Below are 18838 nucleotides of genomic sequence, written 5' to 3' on the forward strand. Positions count from 1 at the left end.
TTTGCTGACTAAAAAAAAGAAATTTGGCTCCTAAATTTTTTAGTTTAGGAGCCAATGGCTCCTGGTCATTTTTTTTGTCTGGAGCACTGCTTTTCGTTTACAGAGCCAGGCCCCTCCCTCAAGCAGGGAGAAGCCTGTAAACGAGACGTCACCGCCGGAGCCTGGTGACCGACGTCAGGGGTCACGTGACCCGCATCGGGCGTGTGGAAATACAGCAGAATAAATAATGAATGTACATTAGAAATGTATTTTTAATAATGTTTTAAGCCACCTTAACATATATTGATTTAACTCGGATAACCCCTTTAAGTTTTACATAGTGAAAGGCTTTTTGAGCAGAATAAAATCTTGTTTTTGTGTTGCCATTTGCTGACAGCCATATATTTTGTATTTTTTGGGCGATTGTCTTAGTAGGTCTCATTTTTTGCGGGATGAGATGACTTTTTAATTGGTCTCATTTTGGGCTCTATACGCCCTATCGATTGCTTAGTGTTACACTTTTTGTGAGGCAAGGAGACCAGAAAACGGCTGTTTTGGCACTGTTTTTATGGCGTTCACCTGGCAGGGTGGATCATTTGATATTTTTATAGAGCCGGTCAATACGGACGCGGCGATACTGAATATGACTACATTTCTCTCTTTCCCTATTTATTACAGATTTTTTATTACTTTATTTTGAGAAAAGGACTCCTTTTTAAAAAATTTACTTGAAACTTTTTTTTTTGTAAAACTTTTTTTTTTTTTTTTTACATCTTTTATCATTTTATTTTTTTGGCCCACTCTGGGACTTCAACTTTTGGGGGTCTGATCCCCTTTGTATATTAATGCATTGGCTTTAAGTGTAATACACCTACAGCCTTTCTGCCTGTGAGATCCAGGGGGCTGGATCTCACAGGCTGACACAGGTGGCAGCCTTGATGCCTAAGGAAGGCATAGCTGTATGGCGCTAGGATTTCTGACCCAGTTCCAAGCACCGTACATATACGGCGCTGGTATCCTACGGGTTAAGGACCAGTTTAGTTATTAAGTCACTTTATAGGCTTATATAGTAAAACCACCCATAATGACCAATTTTAGAAACTAAACCCTTCAAGTTAGTCAGAAGTAATTTTACAAACTTTGTTAACCCTTTAGTTATTCCACAAGAATTAAAGGAAAATGGAGATTCAATTTCAAAAATTCACTTTTTTGGCAGATTTTCCATTTTAATTTATTTTTTTCTGTAACACATCAAAGGTTAACAGCCAAACAAACCTTAATATCTATTACACTGATTCTACAGAAACACCCCACATGTAGTTGTAAACTGATGTAAGGGCACACGGCAGGGCGCAGAATAAAAGGAGTCCCGTATGGTTTTTGGAAGGCAGATTTTGCTAGACTGGTTTTCAGACACATTAGAAACTCCCAAAAAGTGAACCCATTTAGGAAACTACAGGATAAGCTATTATTTTGTTGGTACATATGATTTTTTTATCGCTCTATATTACGCTTTTTGTGATGCAAGGTAACCAAAAAACTACTGTTCTGGCACAGTTTTTATATTTTGCTTTTTACAATGTTCATCTGACAGGTTAAATCATGGGCTATTTTTATAGTGCAGGTTGTTACAAACGTGAATATATCAAGTATGTCTCCATTTTTGCTTGTTTCAAGTTTAACATAATAAAGCATTTGTGAAAAAAATTATTTTAAGTCTCCATTTTCCGAAGGGCAATTTTTTGTTTATATTATGCCTATCGTTTTGTGCATGGGCTCGTCTTTTGACATTTTTGTTGGTACCATTTTTGGATCATTCAATATCATAAAAAATAGTTTTTTTGGCACAGTTTTTATCTATTTTTTACATTCACCTATGGTACAGTAGGTCATGTGATTTTTATAGAGCAGGTTATTACGGATGTGGCAATACCCAATATGTATACTTTTTTTATTTAAGTTTTACACAAAAAAAAAAATTTAACAAAAAATTGTGTCTCCATATTTTAACCACCTCAGCCCCCCTAGCTTAAACCCCTATAATGACCAAACCACTTTTTACAATTCTGCACTACACTACTTTCACGGTTTATTGCTCGGTCATACAACTTACCACCCAAATGAATTTTACCTCCTATTCTTCTCCCTAATAGAGCATTCATTTGGTGGTATGTCATTGCTGCTGACATTTTAACTTTTTTTGATATTAATCAAAATTGACAGAAATTTTTGCAAAAAAATTAAATTTTTCACTTTCTGTTGTAAAATTTTTCAAATAAAACTACATTTCTATATACATTTTTCTCTAAATTTATTGTTCTACATGTCTTTGATAAAAAAAAAATGCAATAAGTGTATATTTATTGGTTTGGGTAAAAGTTAAAGCATTTACAAACTATGGTGCAAAAATGTGAATTTACGCACTTTGACTTTCTGAGCACCTGTCATGTTTCCTGAGGTTCTACAATGCCCAGACAGTAGAAACACCCCACAAATGACCCCATTTCGGAAAGTAGACACCCTAAGGTATTCGCTGATGGGTAAAGTGAGTTCATGGAAGTTTTTATTTTTTGTCACAAGTTAGCGGAAAATTATTTTTATTTTATTTTTTTCTTACAAAGTCTCATATTCCACTAACTTGTGACAAAAAATAAAACTTTTCCCATTTTTTTTTATACAAAGTTGTCATTCTACAGAGATATTTCTCACACACAGTATGGGTATATGTAAAAATACACCCCAAAACACATTGCCCTACTTCTCCTGAGTACGGCGATACCACGTGTGACACTTTTTTGCAGCCTAGGTACGCAAAGGGGCCCAAATTCCAATGAGTACTTTTAGGATTTCACAGGGCATTTTTTACGCATTTGGATTCCAAACTACTTCTCACGCTTTAGGGCCCCTAAAATACCAGAGCAGTATAAATACCCCACATGTGACCCCATTTTGGAAAGAAGACACCCCAAGGTATTCCAAGGTATTTTTTTTCTCTTACAAAGTCTCATATTCCACTAACTTGTGACAAAAAATAAAATTTTACATGAACTCGCCATGCCCCTCACGAAATACCTTGGGGTGTCTTCTTTCCAAAATGGGGTCACATGTGGGGTATTTATACTGCCCTGGCATTTTAGGGGCCCTAAAGAGTGAGAAGTCTGGAATAAAAATGTCTAAAAAAAAAAATTTACGCATTTGCATTCCGTGAGGGGTATGGTGAGTTCATGTGAGATTAAATTTTTTGTCACAAGTTAGTGGAATATAAGACTTTGTAAGAAAAAACAAGAAGAAAAAAAAATAAAAAAAACAATTTCCGCTAACTTGTGCCAAAAAAAAAAAAATATATCTTCTATAATTTTTGCAGTGATCATAAAAAAAAAATTTCTGTCACTGCGGTGGGGCGGACTGAACGCAAGTGTGCGCACAAGATCAGGCCTGATCGGGCGAACACTGTTTTTTGTAGAGCCTATAGAACATGTCCTATTCTTGTCCGCAATTGCGGATAAGAAAAGGCATTTTCTATATAGTTCTGGCAATGTGCGGATCCGCAAAATGCGGAAAGCACATTGCCGGTGTCCGTGTTTTGCGGATCCGCAAAACACATACGGACGTCTGAATGGATCCATACAAGGGGGGTGATCAGGGGTTAATAAGTGACAGGGGGGGGTGTAGTGTGGTGCTTGGTGCTACTTACAGAGCTGCCCGTGTCCTCTGGTGGTCGATCCAAACAAAAGGGACCACCAGAGGACCAGGTATATCAGACGCTGTTAAAGGGAACCTGTCACCTGGATTTTGTGTATAGAGCTGAGGACATGGGTTGCTAGATGGCCACTAGCACATCCGCAATACCCAGTCCCCATAGCTCTGTGTGCTTTTATTGTGTCCAAAAAACGATTTGATACATATGCAAATTACCCTGAGATGAGTCCTGTCCCTGACTCATCTCACATACAGGACTCCTCTCAGGTTAATTTGCATATGTATCAAATCGTTTTTTTTACACAATAAAAGCACACAGAGCTATGGGGACTGGGTATTGCAGATGTGCTAGCGGCCATCTAGCAACCCATGTCCTCAGCTCTATACACAAAATCCCAGTGACGGGTTCCCTTTAAGAAAACAGCGTCCGATATACCTTTCTGGGGTTAAAAAAAAAATCGCATCTACAGCCTGCCAGCGAATGATCGCCGCTGGTAGACTGTAGATCCACTCGTTTACCTTGCGATCCTGCGAGATGACGCGCCGATGCGTTAAGGAGGAATAACCCGGCCGCCCGCAGGACGCATCCCTGCGTTAGGCGGTCGGGAGCTGGTTAAGAGCCATAGTTATTTTTTGGTCAATTCTCTTATGTAGGGGCTCATTTTTTACAGGATGAGATGACTGTTAGATTAGTACAATTTTGGGGTGCATATGACTTTTTGATTGCTTGGTATTACACTTTGTGATGTAAGGTGACAAACAAAATGGCTTTTTAGGCACAGTTTTTATTTTATTTTTTTATGATGTTCAAATACAACTTACAAATCAGGCACAGACAAGAGCCTCTATTCCTTAGTAATGGTCTATACTGCAATATATAGGAAATGCCTGGGTGATCCTCTGCACATTTGCCAGGTTGCGGCAGACTTTTTTGCCTGGCCGATTCTAAGCATATTTGCCCCAATGCTTTATTCACAACTCATTATCATTAGAGCATCCTCCACACAGCTGTCGCTTTTGAGGGTGTGCTACAAGCAGACAGAAAAGCAAGATTTCCTATTCTCTCTGTTTGCGGAGACATCACAGCAGTTAGTGTGCACCTATTTTGCAACTGAGCTGAGGGAACACTGACAATCAAAAAACGACTGCAGAAGGGAAAACTGGTTATAAATGCAGGTCGTAGCGCATAATGGCCAGGTATTGTGCTATTCCCTCATTATAATATGAGTACAGTACAATAGAAGAGTTAAGATAGGAAAAGACTATCAGTTCACTATAATCTAGTCAGTTCGGGTCAGGGGGAAACAGAAAATGAGTCTTACACACAGACCATGTTTTCCAGATCGAGCACGGTTGTATAAATTTGGCCTATGGGCTCTCTCCTGTTTAATGAGTCACTTCTGGCTATCCGTTCACTTGAGTGCAATCAGCCTGAAGTAGACTTACAATATGGCTTCCCCTACTTTTGTAAAGCTCTCTAGATATCCATGGTTCAGCTATGAAAAGGTCTGATTACGTAATCACTTCCAGCTCTCTGTTCACCTCACTTGGTCAGTCCACCTCAGAACACACTGCACAGCTGTTCAACCCTGTCGTAGAGCTCAACAAGTTTCTTCACCAATAGTTGGCTATGAATCTCTTACCTGTTTACTCAACCACCTCTTACTCAATCTAGGTCCCATGGTCAATTGAAGTAGCCAACCAGAAGAAAGCATGGCAGTTCTCACATACATTCCAGCACCTTAAGGTCCCCCAAGGGCTTGACCAATCCTCAAGCATCATCAAATTTTTCCTCTTACCCAAAAACGTTTTCAGCTGCAAGTTCTAAGTCATACACAAACTACCAACCATGATTGGAGACACGTCTTGGTCTCCTGGGACACCCTTAAGATCATAAAAAATACCAATGACCCTGACAAATGTGATGTATTGATTAATTTTTTACTTAACATATAGCTAGAGGCTACCAATTACCTATATTCACGATATGGCCTAAAATCTATATTGCGATATAATTTTAAGCATGTGCGATATGCGATATATTCTATATTTCGTGGGGGTTAAACTTTTTTTTTTTTTACTTTTTATTTAATAACTATTAGCCTCCTTAGGGGCTAGAACCCTAGAGCTCTATTATGGTAAATAGGACTTCAAACTCTCCCTCCTGCTCTGTGCATAGTGGACACAGCAGCAAGGAGCTGACTATGGCAGCCAGGGCTTGAGTAGCGTCCTGGCTGCCATGGTAACCGATCGGAGCCCCGCGATTACACTGCTGGGGCTCCGATCAGAAGCTGGGCCCCTGGGGCCACTGCCACCAATGATTTAATTGTGTGAAGGGAGGGCCCGCAATTAATATAATATTTAGAAGAGGGGAAGTAGAAGGGAGGGGCTGTGGCCATTGCGCCACCAATGAATATAGTTAATATGCCTGAATACAAACGTAGCCTGCATGCGCCGGCCATATCCCATACCTGGCCTCAGGACCTGAGGGGTTAATTGCGGCGGATCACAGCGCGCAGTAATAGAGGCCAGGTATGGGATATGGCCGGCACATGCAGGCTACGTTTGTATTCAGGCATATTAACTATATTCATTGGTGGCGCAGTGGCCACAGTCCCTCCTCCTCCTAGTCTGTTCTCATTGGTGGTCAGCGGCAGCCGCACACAGTAGGGAGGGAGGGACTCCCTCCTTCTTACCTGTGCGGGCTCAGAGCGGCGCATGCCGCTCTTACCTGTGCCGAGAGCGGCGCATGCCATGTTCTACCGCGATATAGCTATAGAAACTAAATCTCTATCGTTGGGCAAATTGATATGGTTTATATTGCATATAGTCTATATCGCCCACCCCTATTTAATATGTCTACTTTTATTAATTTTTTTATTCAAAAGAAATCGCTTGGCAAAGGAAAAGGTGCACTTTTTATTTTACTGTAAAGTTAAATTTATTTTTATTTTTACAAAACATTTTGTTTTCTCCACTTTTTATTGCTGTCCCAGTACAGTTAGGGTACTGTCACACTAGCAGCAGGACGGATCCGGCAAGCTGTTCACACTGTCATATCCGTCCTGCCACGCCGCCAGACTGCCGCTATAATGGGGACGGGGCGGAGCTCCGGCGCAGCACAGCCGGACTAAAAGTACTGCATTAAATATGTTTAGGAGTTGCACAACTAAACCAGAAATAATGGCAAGTGCTCTGATCGATATGATACCTCCAATCACGTGAAAAAGTTACCGTATATTAAAAAAGATCGATCGGCACTCAATATCTGTTCCAAACTGCCAGCATTTTAATAAACAAAAAACAATAAAAATTCAATCTATACAATTGCAATTTTTCACACTAAAAACAGTTGTGCACGCTAAAAACAAAATTCACACGTTTCAAACATGCGTATGGTTGACCTGATATGTGCTTATGTAAACACCAAAGTCCTGGAAAGAACGAATTTAAATGTCACCATAGATATCACTATAAAATGATCAGTCCAAAAAATAGCTATGAAATGATCAGTCCAAAGGATCGCATCGGGGCAATATTGTGGTTCATCAGATTTTGTTGCTTTTATTTGGTGGCGATTCATTGCAATTGATGTTTGCGATTTTTTCTATCGATGCACCTTATTTCTGTATTGTGAATGGACCTAAGTCCTATATTGGAATTTTACGATGATTGCTCAATACGCTCATAATTTTCAGAATGTCTGCGGATTTCGATTTTACCACTTTAAACTTTCGTGTATATATGGTACTCACTGATAGATGGGTTTCTCCGGGTATTTCTCCGTGCTGTGTGGCGTCCCATGTGTAAAACAGCCGGTGTACGCTTACCTCTGAGATCCCACTATATCTCACGAGTTTACCGCAGGTGTGTAGCTTAATTAGACATTTCGCAATCACCACGTCATCGAATCTCCTGTTTGCTCCACAGTTATGGAGTGGCAAGTTCTTGTTGATTTAAAGTAGAAAATCGCTTCAAAGTTTGAAAGAAGAAAATATCTATGCCGGCATATTATAGTTGATCTTCTTGTAGATGGTGAGGTATTTTTTCAGTGCTGACCAGACGCGTTTTGGAGCTTTGTTACACTTGCTCCTTCATCAGTGGTATGATATTCCTTATCAAAAATACCTCTTTTATATCCCAGAGACTCCGCCTCTTAGATTTGTGATAATCTCCGGTTTGGATTTTATTCATGGATCGAAGATTTCTTTGAATTGGGATCACCAAGTCTTGTATACATTGCACATATAGTCTATAAGTTGTTTATAAGGTATAGCATCGAAATCCAACACCAACTAAGCAAAAAACGCATATGCGTTTTCCTTGCGGTATCCATGCGTTTTTTACGCACTTATGCGTTTTTTCGTTTATAAGTCAGAGGAGGTGTGCTCCATCATCCCATAAAGTCCAGCGACTGTGTACCTCTGCTTTCCACAGATAAAGCGATTTATTCTTATTTCCTTCACTATCAAATCGCAATGGTGGGTACGATAGAGCAGACCTTCTCTACCCTTAATCATCCGTGCATGTTAGTATTCAAAAGATGTAATACAATCATAAAAATAGCTGATTAAAATATTCAATGAAACATATAGTTAAAAATATATTATGTGATTTTCTATAATTGTTATAGAGACCTTTTCATATTGCTGGTAGTATAGAAGTTGTTGGAAATGGAGTCTGATGGTATGGGGCGGGTTCTCCATTCCCAACAACTTCTATACTACCATTAATATGAAAAGGTCTCTAACAATTATAGAAAATCACACAATATATTTTTATGATTCTATTTTTATATCTTTTGAATACTAACATGCACGGATGATTAAGGGTAGAGAAGGTCTGCTCTATCGTACCCACCATTGCGATTTGATTGTAAAGGAAATAAGAATAAATCGCTTTATCTGTGGAAAGCAGAGGTGTTGGATTTCGATGCTATACCTTATAAACAACTTATAGACTATATGTGCAATGTATACGAGACTTGGTGATCCCAATTCAAAGAAATCTTCGATCCATGAATAAAATCCAAACCAGAGATTATCACAAATCTAAGAGGCGGAGTCTCTGGGATATAAAAGAGGTATTTTTGATATCATACCACTGATGAAGGAGCCAGTGTAACAAAGCTCCAAAACGCATATGGTCAGCACTGAAAAAATACCTCACCATCTACAAGAAGATCAACTATAATATGCCTGCATGGATATTTTCTTCTTTCGAACTTTGAAGCGATTTTCTACTTTAAATCAACAAGAACTTGCCACTCCATAACTGTGGAGCAAACAGAGGAGATTCGATGACGTGGTGATTGCGAAATGTCCAATTAAGCTACACACCTGCGGTAAACTCGTGAGATATAGTGGGATCTCAGAGGTAAGCGTACACCGGCTGTTTTACACATGGGACGCCACACAGCACGGAGAAATACCCGGAGAAACCCATCTATCAGTGAGTACCATATATACACGAAAGTTTAAAGTGGTAAAATCGAAATCCGCAGACATTCGGAAAATGATGAGCGTATTGAGCAATCATCGTATAATTCCAATATAGGACTTAAGTCCATTCACAATACAGAAATGAGGTGCATCGATAGAAAAAAATCGCAAACATCAATTGCAATGAATCGCCACCAAATAATCGCAACAAAATCGGATGAACCACAATATTGCCCCGATGCGATCCTTTGGACTGATCATTTCATAGCTATTTTTTGGACTGATCATTTTATAGTGATATCTATGGTGACATTTAAATTTGTTCTATCCAGGACTTTGGTGCACAACTGTTTTTAGTGTGAAAAATTGCAATTGTATAGATTGAATTTTTATTGTTTTTTTGTTTAGCTGGCAGTTTGGAACAGATATTGAGTGCCGCCCCTGTCCCCATTATAGTCAATGCGGACGGAGTGGCAGTCTAGTGGCACGGCGAAATAGCGGCAGAACGGCCTGTCTGATCCGTCCTGCCGCTAGTGTGAAAGTAGCCGTACTTCAATTTTTCAGGGTAAGATCTCTGTTTCAATGTAGCATAATACATGCTATATTGTATTACATTTAAACTGTCAGTTTAAGGGCTCATGCACACGAACGTTTTTTGCGTTCTGTATATGGGCCGTATTTTGGTTCCGTATACGGAACCATTCATTTCAATTGGTCCGTAAAAGATGTGGACAGCTGTCTGCATCAGTTGCTCCTCAAAAATTGATGCATGTCCTATTCTAGTCCGTTTTGCGGAAAAGAAACGGCATTTCTATAATGTGCCTGTTCCGTTCCGGAAATTGCAGAAGGCACATGGGCTGCATCAGTTTATTTGCGGATCCGCAATTTGCGGACCGCAAAAAAGGGCCTATCAGTTCGTAAATTCTATTTGAAGAAGCTGTTTGCTGAGACCCCTTTGCAGGGCCCCGCCCCTTTACCGGGAGAAGTCCCAGCTACTATGACCCAAACAGATTTTCATTTGAAGGGCAAATTTAGTGAGGAGGAGATAGAGTGCATCCACTTCCTGTCTAGCATAGAGCCAGACAAGCCATTTGGCAATAAGAGTCAATTAGATAAATTTACTGGAGGCGTCAGGTCCACCTTCCTTCCTCCCATGCCGGCCGGCTCGGCGATAGACCTGATCCACAAGCGGGTGTTGAGGGAGATGCGTGCGCTGATGTACCCTGTAGCGCACTCTAATCTCTCGACAGAAGAGTCCCGCGCCCTCTTGTGGTTAAGCAAACAGGATGACATAGTAGTGAAGCCGGCCGACAAGGGAGGGAACGTGGTCCTGATGCTTAGGGATTATTACCTGGAGGAGGCAAGCAGGCAATTAGAAGACTACACTGTGTATTCTAAACTCAGAGGGGACCCCATTCCGGGGATCTCGTCTAAGCTTTACGCACTAATTAATCAGTACATCATGGCTGGATTTTTATCCAAAGGCATGATCGACCGACTAATCCCTGCACATCCTAAGGTCCCTATTTGGTACTGTGTACCAAAAATTCACAAGTCACTGACCCGACCCCCGTGCCATCCCATCATTACTGGGATCGGGTCAGTGACTGAGCCTTTGTCCGGCTACGTTGATTGGCTCCTAAGACCATTGCTGGCAAGTACCCCAACAAAACTAAAGGAAACAGGCGACTTCCTCCGGACACTCAAATCCCTTGAGTGGCGGAGTGAGTTTAGCCTTGTGTCCTTGGACGTTGAAAGCCTGTATACCCGAATCCCCCATGATTTAGGGCTCAGGGCTATTAAACCGTATCCTCAGCCGAAGCAATAAAGGACAGGATGTTTAATAACTTCATTCAGGAAGCTTTAGACCTTGTTCTCACAAACTATGTCTTCCAGTTTGATGGCCAGTGGTACCGCCAGGTACTAGGTACCGCTATGGGCACACCGGTGTCGTGCACATTTGCGAACCTGTACCTGGCGGTATTTGAAGAAACTTATGTCTTCTCGGTGGATAACCCCTTCCTGCAGTCCATCCACCTGTTTTTGAGATATGTGGATGACATTTTTCTGGTCTAATCGGGGAGTGAAGCGTCTTGCCGTGCTTTTGTTGACTACCTTAATACGCGCAACCAGATGAATATGAGATTCACCATCAATTATGGTGGTGGGTCCCTAGATTTTCTGGACGTGCGCATTACGGTCATAGATGGTGTGGTACACACCAAAGGCTTTCGCAAGCCCACGGCGACCAATTCACTCCTCCACCAGACCAGCTTCCACCCGCCATCGGTCAAGCGTGCTGTCCCGTACGGACAATTCGTCTGTTTACGGAGGATTAATGACACCGATGCCGGTTTTCTCAAGCAGGCTGGCGAACTCAAGAGCAGGCGGCTGGATCGGGGTTATCCATCGAGGAGCGTCACAGCAGCTCTGTGCAGGGCCGCCAAGCTAGACCGCAATTCCCTACTCATGCAAAAAAGTAGTAATACAACATCCCCCCGCTTTGCCTTTTCTTTTAAGTATAGCCCTGCTGCTGTAGCAATTAGACGGGCTATTAATGAGAACTGGGATTTATTGAAAGGGGATTCCTCTTTGAGCAGTTTTTCCAACCAACGACCCTTAGTTACATTTAGAAGGTGCCTCACTCTCAAGGAAAAGCTGGTCAAAAGTGTATTCAGCACAGCGCAGGAAGAGACATGGCTTAAGAAACCTAGAGGTAATTACAGATGTGGCCACTGTAATTTTGTACACTCAATACTCGTAGCAAAGGGTTAGAGATAGGAGGAATTAAGCATGTTGTACGCGATTTTATAAATTGTCGCACATCTTAGGTCGTATACGTTGTTTTTTGCCCCTGCAAACGATTCTACATTGGCAAAACTATTCGCCCTTTATTTGAACGGATCCGTGAACATATTGGTTCCATACGGTCCGGCAGAGGTTGCCCTCGCTTAATTGAGCATATCCACACCGCCCATGACGCCCACCCACGTTGTCTTTCCTTTGGAGTGGAGCATGTCTGACCCATCCCTAGAGGGGGGGACCGGCATTGCCTGCTTCTGCAAAGGGAAGCAAGGTGGATCATGCTCACTGGGGCCATGGGAGCTGCAGGGTTAAATGAGAAGAACGATATGTCAGTGTTCCTATAAGGGCGAACTGTCATTTTCTTATGTACTTGGTATATTTAGCCTCTAGCACAGAGATCAGCAACCTTCGGCACTCCAGCTGTTGTGAAACTACAATTCCCAGCATGCTCCATTCATTTATATGGGAGTTCTGAGAAGAGAAGAGCAAGTATGCATGCTGGGAGTTGTAGTTTCACAACAGCTGGAGTGCCGGAGGTTGCCTACCCCTGCTCTAGCATATGTTAGTTCAAAAATTACTGCGCATACTCTTAGCCAGAATGTGACTTATGTATCTATCATTATTGATATTACTATATTCAAATTGTACCTCTTTCCTCCCCGCGTGCTATGCACCTAAGCATTTGTTTTTCCTGATTCACATGTTATTAGAATGTCACTGATTCGCGGCGCACAGCTGTGGTCAATGGTGCCGGCCGCATCTAGCCCGCCCCTATAAAGCGCAAATGTGCGTTATGACATTCATAGCGGCCAGAAGTCGCGCGAAACGGCCGTAGCCGCTACTATTTGCCACAGTGTAACCGCCCCTGGATCCGATTTGTGCACCGCCTTCTTATGAAGTTTTGAAATAAAAGCCGCAACAATCTAACTACTTCGGTGAGTGTCGCAAACTTTGTTTCCTTTCTCTACATGCATCGAACATTGTTGATTCTCACTCTGTCACGCTGAGCACCACTGACGAAGTACGTCTATACCACAGTATCGGCTCCTTGCAACCTTGGGCTGCATATTAGTGAAGGCAGTGCCGACGTACTCCTTCCTCTTATTTGCAACCATTGCTAATGTCAACCAGCTTAATGCCCATTTTTCAGGTGACAGAAACCCTTTAAATATTTATTTCTCCACTGTATTTACTGAGGAAAATAAACTGTCAGATGAAATGCAGAATGTAAAAAGTAGTAAAAGTAAATTCCCCATTAAAAGTGCCCTGTCTGACCCAGGAAGAAGTACAGCGGCGTCTTAAAGAGATTAAAATAGACAAATCGCCAGGACCAGATGGCATACACCCCCGTATCCTAAGAGAATTAAGTAATATCATAGCCAGACCCTTATTTTCGATATTTAAGGAATCTATACTTATAGGGAGTGTTCCAAAGGATTGGTGCATTGCAAATGTGGTGCCAATATTCAAAAAGGGTCAAAAGGCCGGTAAGTTTAACATATGTTGTGGGTAAACTGTTTGAAGGTTTTCTAAAAGATGCTATCTTGGAGTACCTCAATGAAAATAAGCAAATAACGCCATATCAGCATGGCTTCATGAGGGATCGGTCATGTCAAACTTATTTAATCTAGACTTGACAGCGGCGAATCAATGGATGTCGAATATCTGGACAATATCTGGACAAAGCATTTGACAATGTACCGCATGAAAGGTTAGTAGATAAAATGAGAATGCTTGGACTGAGAGAAAATGTCTGTACGTGGGTAAGTAACTGGCTCAGTAACAGAAAACAGAGGGTGGTTATCAATGGTACACACTCAGATTGGGTCACTGTCACCAGTGGGTCAGTATTGGACCATATTCTCTTCGATATATTTATTAATGATCTTGTAGAAAGCTTGCACAGTAAAATATCAATTTTTGCAGATGACACTAAACTGTGTATAGTAATTGACACGGAAGAGGACAGTATACTGCTACAGATGGATCGGGATAGATTGGAGGCTTGGGCAAATAAGTGGCAGATGAGGTTTAACACTGACAAATGTAAGGTTATGCACATGGGAAGGAATAATGCAAGTCACCCATACATACTAAATGGTAAAACACTGGGTAACACTGACATGAAAAAGGACCTAGGAATTTTAGTGAACAGCAAACTAAGCTGTAGAAACCAGTGTCAGGCAGCTGCTGCCAAGGCCAATAAAATAATGGGTTGCATCAAAAGTGGCATAGATGCCCATGATGAGTCCTGACACTCAACAAATCACTAGTCAGACCACACATGGAGTACTGTGTACCGTTCTGGGCTCCTGTGAACAAGGCAGACATAGCAGAGCTGGAGAGGGTTCAAAGGATGTCAACTAAAGTAATGACTGGAATAGAGGGGACTACAGTACCCTGAAAGATCAAAATTAGGGTTATTCACTTTAGAAAAAAGACGAGGGGAGATCTATCAACTATGTATCAATATATCAGGGGTCAGTATAGAGATCTCTCCGATCATCTATTTATCCACAGGACTGTGACAAGGGGACATCATCTGCACCTGGAGGAAAGGAGGTTTGGACACAAACATAGAAAAGGTTTCTTTAAAGTAAGAGCAGTGCGACTATGGAACTCTGCCTGAGGAGGTGGTAATGGTGAGTTCACTAAAAGAGTTCAAGAGGGACCTGGATGTATTTCTGTAGTGTAATAATATTACAGGTTATAACTACTAGAGATGGGTAGTTGATCAAGGGAGTTATATTGATTGTCTGATTGGAGTCAGGAAAGAATTTTTTTTCCCCTTAAGTGGGGAAAATTTACTTCTACCTCAGTTTTTTTTTTTTTTTGCTTTCCTCTGAATCAACTTGCAGGATAATAGGCCGAACTGGATGGACAGATGTCATTTTTCGGTCTTATAAACTATGTTACTAAGACCACGAGAAACATTTTACAAAAGCCCTCTTTCAGTACATCTGAAACCTGGCAACTGTACTCCTAAACAAATAAATAACTATTTGTGTTTGTTTATAGTGTCCATGAAGACCTACGTCATCTGCTTAGAATACAAAAACTTTGCAGTCTTTACTGGCACCTATTCCCTACATTTTAGTAACCTACTATGTAATAGTTAAACAGGTTTTCCAGGACTTTATTATTACTTAGGAGGCAGATTCAATTCTTCTGTCTTTGTGATTTTAAGTGACGCACACCTGTTGGGCGTCTACCAATAATTATGGTATAAGATTGTCTGCTAAATTACAATAAAGTAGATTACTGATTACAACAATTGCGTGTATCAGCCTTCTCTGTGCACATTACGATATTTGAATTTGGAACTCAATCATAGACGCAGAGGTAATTGCCCTCACACTTTCAAATGCAGTGGGCCGATGTTCTCTTTCACTGAGAACAAAATATCCACTCCTGCTCAAGGGTTCCCCTGCCTGTCTCCATATATGGCTATTTCAATATATACAATAATCCTTGGGGGTATCCTCAAACCCTGTTAGCATTCTGAATGTTTTATGTCTTTACTTTTAAACAGTTACCAAAAGGATTCAAACAACCTTCTGCTTGAGAGACAGAAGTCTAATTAAAAACCTCATAGGGACATAGCCTTGTTTCACCTTAAAGACCAGGCCATTTTTTGCAAATCTGACCAGTGTCACTTTAAGTGCTGATAACTTTAAAACGCTTTTACTTATCCAGGCCATTCGGAGATTGTTTTTTCGTCACATATTGTACTTCATGACACTGGTAAAATGAAGTCAAAAAAATAATTTTTTTGCATAAAAAAAATACCTAATTTACCATAAATTTTTAAAAATTTGCAAATTTCAAAGTTTCAGTTTCTCTACTTCTGTAATACATAGTAATACCCACAAAAACTGTGATGACTTTACATTCCCCATATGTCTACTTCATGTTTGAATTATTTTGGGAATGATATTTTATTTTTTGGGATGTTACAAGGCGTAGAAGTTTAGAAGCAAATCTTTAAATTTTTCCGAAATTTACAAAAACCCAATTTTTAGAGACCACTAAAGGTCTGAAGTCACTTTGCAAGGCTTACATAATATAAACCACCCAAAAATGACCCCATCTAAGAAACTACACCCCTCAAGGTATTCAAAACTGATTTTACATACGTCGTTAACCCTTTAGGTGTTGCACAAGAGTTATTGGCAAATGGGGATGAAATTTGAACATTTCATTTTTTTGCCTAATTTTCCATTTTAACCCATTTTTCCACTAACAAAGCAAGGGTTAACAGCCAAACAAGACTATCTTTATTGCCCTGACTTTGCCGTTTACAGAAACACCCAATATGTGGCCGTACACTACTGTACGGCCACACAGCGGGGCGTAGAGGGAAAGGTGCGCCGTTTGGTTTTTGGAGGGCTGATTTTTATGGACCGGTTTATTTACACCGTGTCCTATTTCAACCCCCCTGATGCACCCCTGGAGTAGAAACTCCCTAAAAGTGACCCCATTTTGTAAACTACGGGATAAAGTAGCATTTTTTTTGGGGACTATTTTTAGGGTACATATGATTTTTGGTTGCTCTATATTACATTTTTGTGAGGCAAGGTTACCAAAAATTGAATTTCTGAAATTTCATCTCCATTTGCCATTAACTGTTGAGGAACACCTAAAGGGTTAATAAAGTTTGTATAATCAGTTTTGAATACCTTGAGGGGTGTAGTTTCTTAGATGGGGTCACTTTTAGGGAGATTTTACTCTAGGGGGCATCAGGGGGGCTTCAAAAAGGGACATGGTGTCAATAAAAAAGGCCATCAAAATCGGCCTTCCAGAAACCATGTCGGTCCTTTCATTTTGCGGCCTCTTTTTTACTGATACAGCCGTTTACGACCACAAATGTGGCATTTCTGTAAACTGCAGCATCAGGGTAATAAATATTAACTTTTGTTTGGTTGTTAACCCTTGTTTTGTTACCGGAAAAAACGGATTGAAATGGAAAAGTGCCAAAAATAGCGGTTTTGGCACCGTTGTTTTTTTTTTTGACCGTGTTAATCTGGGGGGTTAGGTCATGGGATATTTTTATAGAGGAGATTCTTACGGACGCGGCGATACCTAATAAGTCTACCTTTTTTTTTTTACAATTATTTAGGTTTTTGACTATTTTTTTGTATCTCTAAGGTCTAAGTGTCATTTGTTTTAATTTTTTTTTATCCGATTATCTTATGTGGGGGCTCATTTTTTGCGGGATGAGCGGACGGTTTTATTGGCACTATTTTGGGGGCTATATGACTTTTTGATTGCTTGCTATTAAACTTTTTGTTATGTAAGGTCACAAAAAAATTCTCTTTTGCACCTTTTTATTTTTTTTGACCGTGTTAATCTGGGGGGTTGGGTCATGGGGTATTTTTATAGAGGAGATTACCACTGACGCGGCGATACCTAATATGTCTACTTTTAATAAATTATTTTAGTTTTTTTGGGTGTCTCAAGTCTGAGAACCAGTTTTTTTTATCCGATGTCAGTGCTAAATTGGGATATAAATTTAGTACTCCATGGAAGTGTGATACTCCCTGAAGCAACCAATAACGCAGAGGCCCAGATGATCGGGGCACATGTCACATTGAGTTGTGGTGTCCTTCCGTATCCCCCGCCTGTGACGCACTCTGCATCTTTTTTCGGTTCGTCCCTTCTTTCCAGTATGGGGGACCACACCTGGAAAGTGTTGGCCAGGGACGATCCGGGCGCCTACAGTTCCCGAGGAACTCCGGCCTGCTCTTTCCCGGTCCGAAAAGATCAGGGCCTTGAGGACTGCCTCATAGAACTGAAGGAATGTCCCTGTGCTGCCAGCGCTTCGGGATAGTACAAAAGAGTTGTACATGGCAACCTGTACCAAGTAGACCGCAACTTTTTTGTACCATTCCCGGGTTTTGCACATGGCGTTATATGGCTTGAGGACTTGATCAGAGAGATCAACTCCTCCCATATACCGATTGTAGTCGACGATACAATTGGGCTTGAGGACCGTTGCCGCGGTACCTCGCACAGGGACAGGGGTGATGCAGTTACCATGAATTGTGGACAGCATAAGGACATCCCTCTTGTCATTATACCTGACCAGCAACAGGTTTCCAGTGGTAAGGGCACGGGTCTCACCCCTGGGGATAGGTACCTGGAGGGGGAGGGCAGGGAGGCTGCGTTGATTTTTCCTGCACGGTCCCACAAGCGGACGTGGATCTGGCGGCAAGGGACTGGAACAAGGGGATACTGGTATAAAAGTTATCCACGTACAGGTGGTAACCCTTATCCAGCAGTGGGTGCATAAGGTCCCACACAAGTTTCCCGGTAACACCCAGAGTGGGGGGACATTCTGGGGGTTGAATCCGGGAATCTCGCCCCTCGTACACACGAAATTTGTAAGTGTACCCTGAGGTACTCACAAATTTTGTATAGATTCACGCCATACCTCGCCCGCTTGGAGGGCACATACTGGCGGAAAATGAGTCTCCCCTTGAACGCAATGAGAGACTCATCAACCGCGACCTCCCTTCCAGGTATATAGGCCTCCAAGAATTTGGCCCCAAAGTGATCGATGACCGGCCGTATCTTATACAGACGGTCATGGGCAGGATCACCTCGTGGAACACATGCTGCATTATCGGAATAATGCAGACATTTCCGGATGGCCTCAAACCGGGAGCGTGTCATGGCCGTACTGTAAAGTGGGGTCTGGTATAGGACGTCCCCACTCCAGTACAGCCTGACACTGGGTTTCTTGACCAGGCCCATATGCAGCACGAGGCCCCAAAATGTCCTCATTTCGGCTGCACAGACTGGCGTCCATCCACCGGGCCTGGCCAAAAAGGAGCCCGGGTATTAAGCAACGAACTGTTGGGCGTACAGGTTCGTCTGCTCCACCATCAGATTTACCAGTGGGTCACTGAAAA

The 18838-nt window shown here is 41.6% G+C and overlaps 1 protein-coding gene across 1 annotated transcript in view; it reads right to left on the reverse strand.

Annotated features, from left to right (window-relative positions):
• The window catches only part of LOC120989572 (scaffold attachment factor B2-like), a 392913-nt gene that overhangs the window by 227147 nt on the left and 146928 nt on the right, over positions 1-18838 (reverse strand). The gene's annotated exons all lie outside the window — the stretch shown is intronic.

Source organism: Bufo bufo, chromosome 2, assembly GCF_905171765.1.
Source record: "Bufo bufo chromosome 2, aBufBuf1.1, whole genome shotgun sequence".
Taxonomy (NCBI): Eukaryota; Metazoa; Chordata; class Amphibia; order Anura; family Bufonidae; genus Bufo; species Bufo bufo.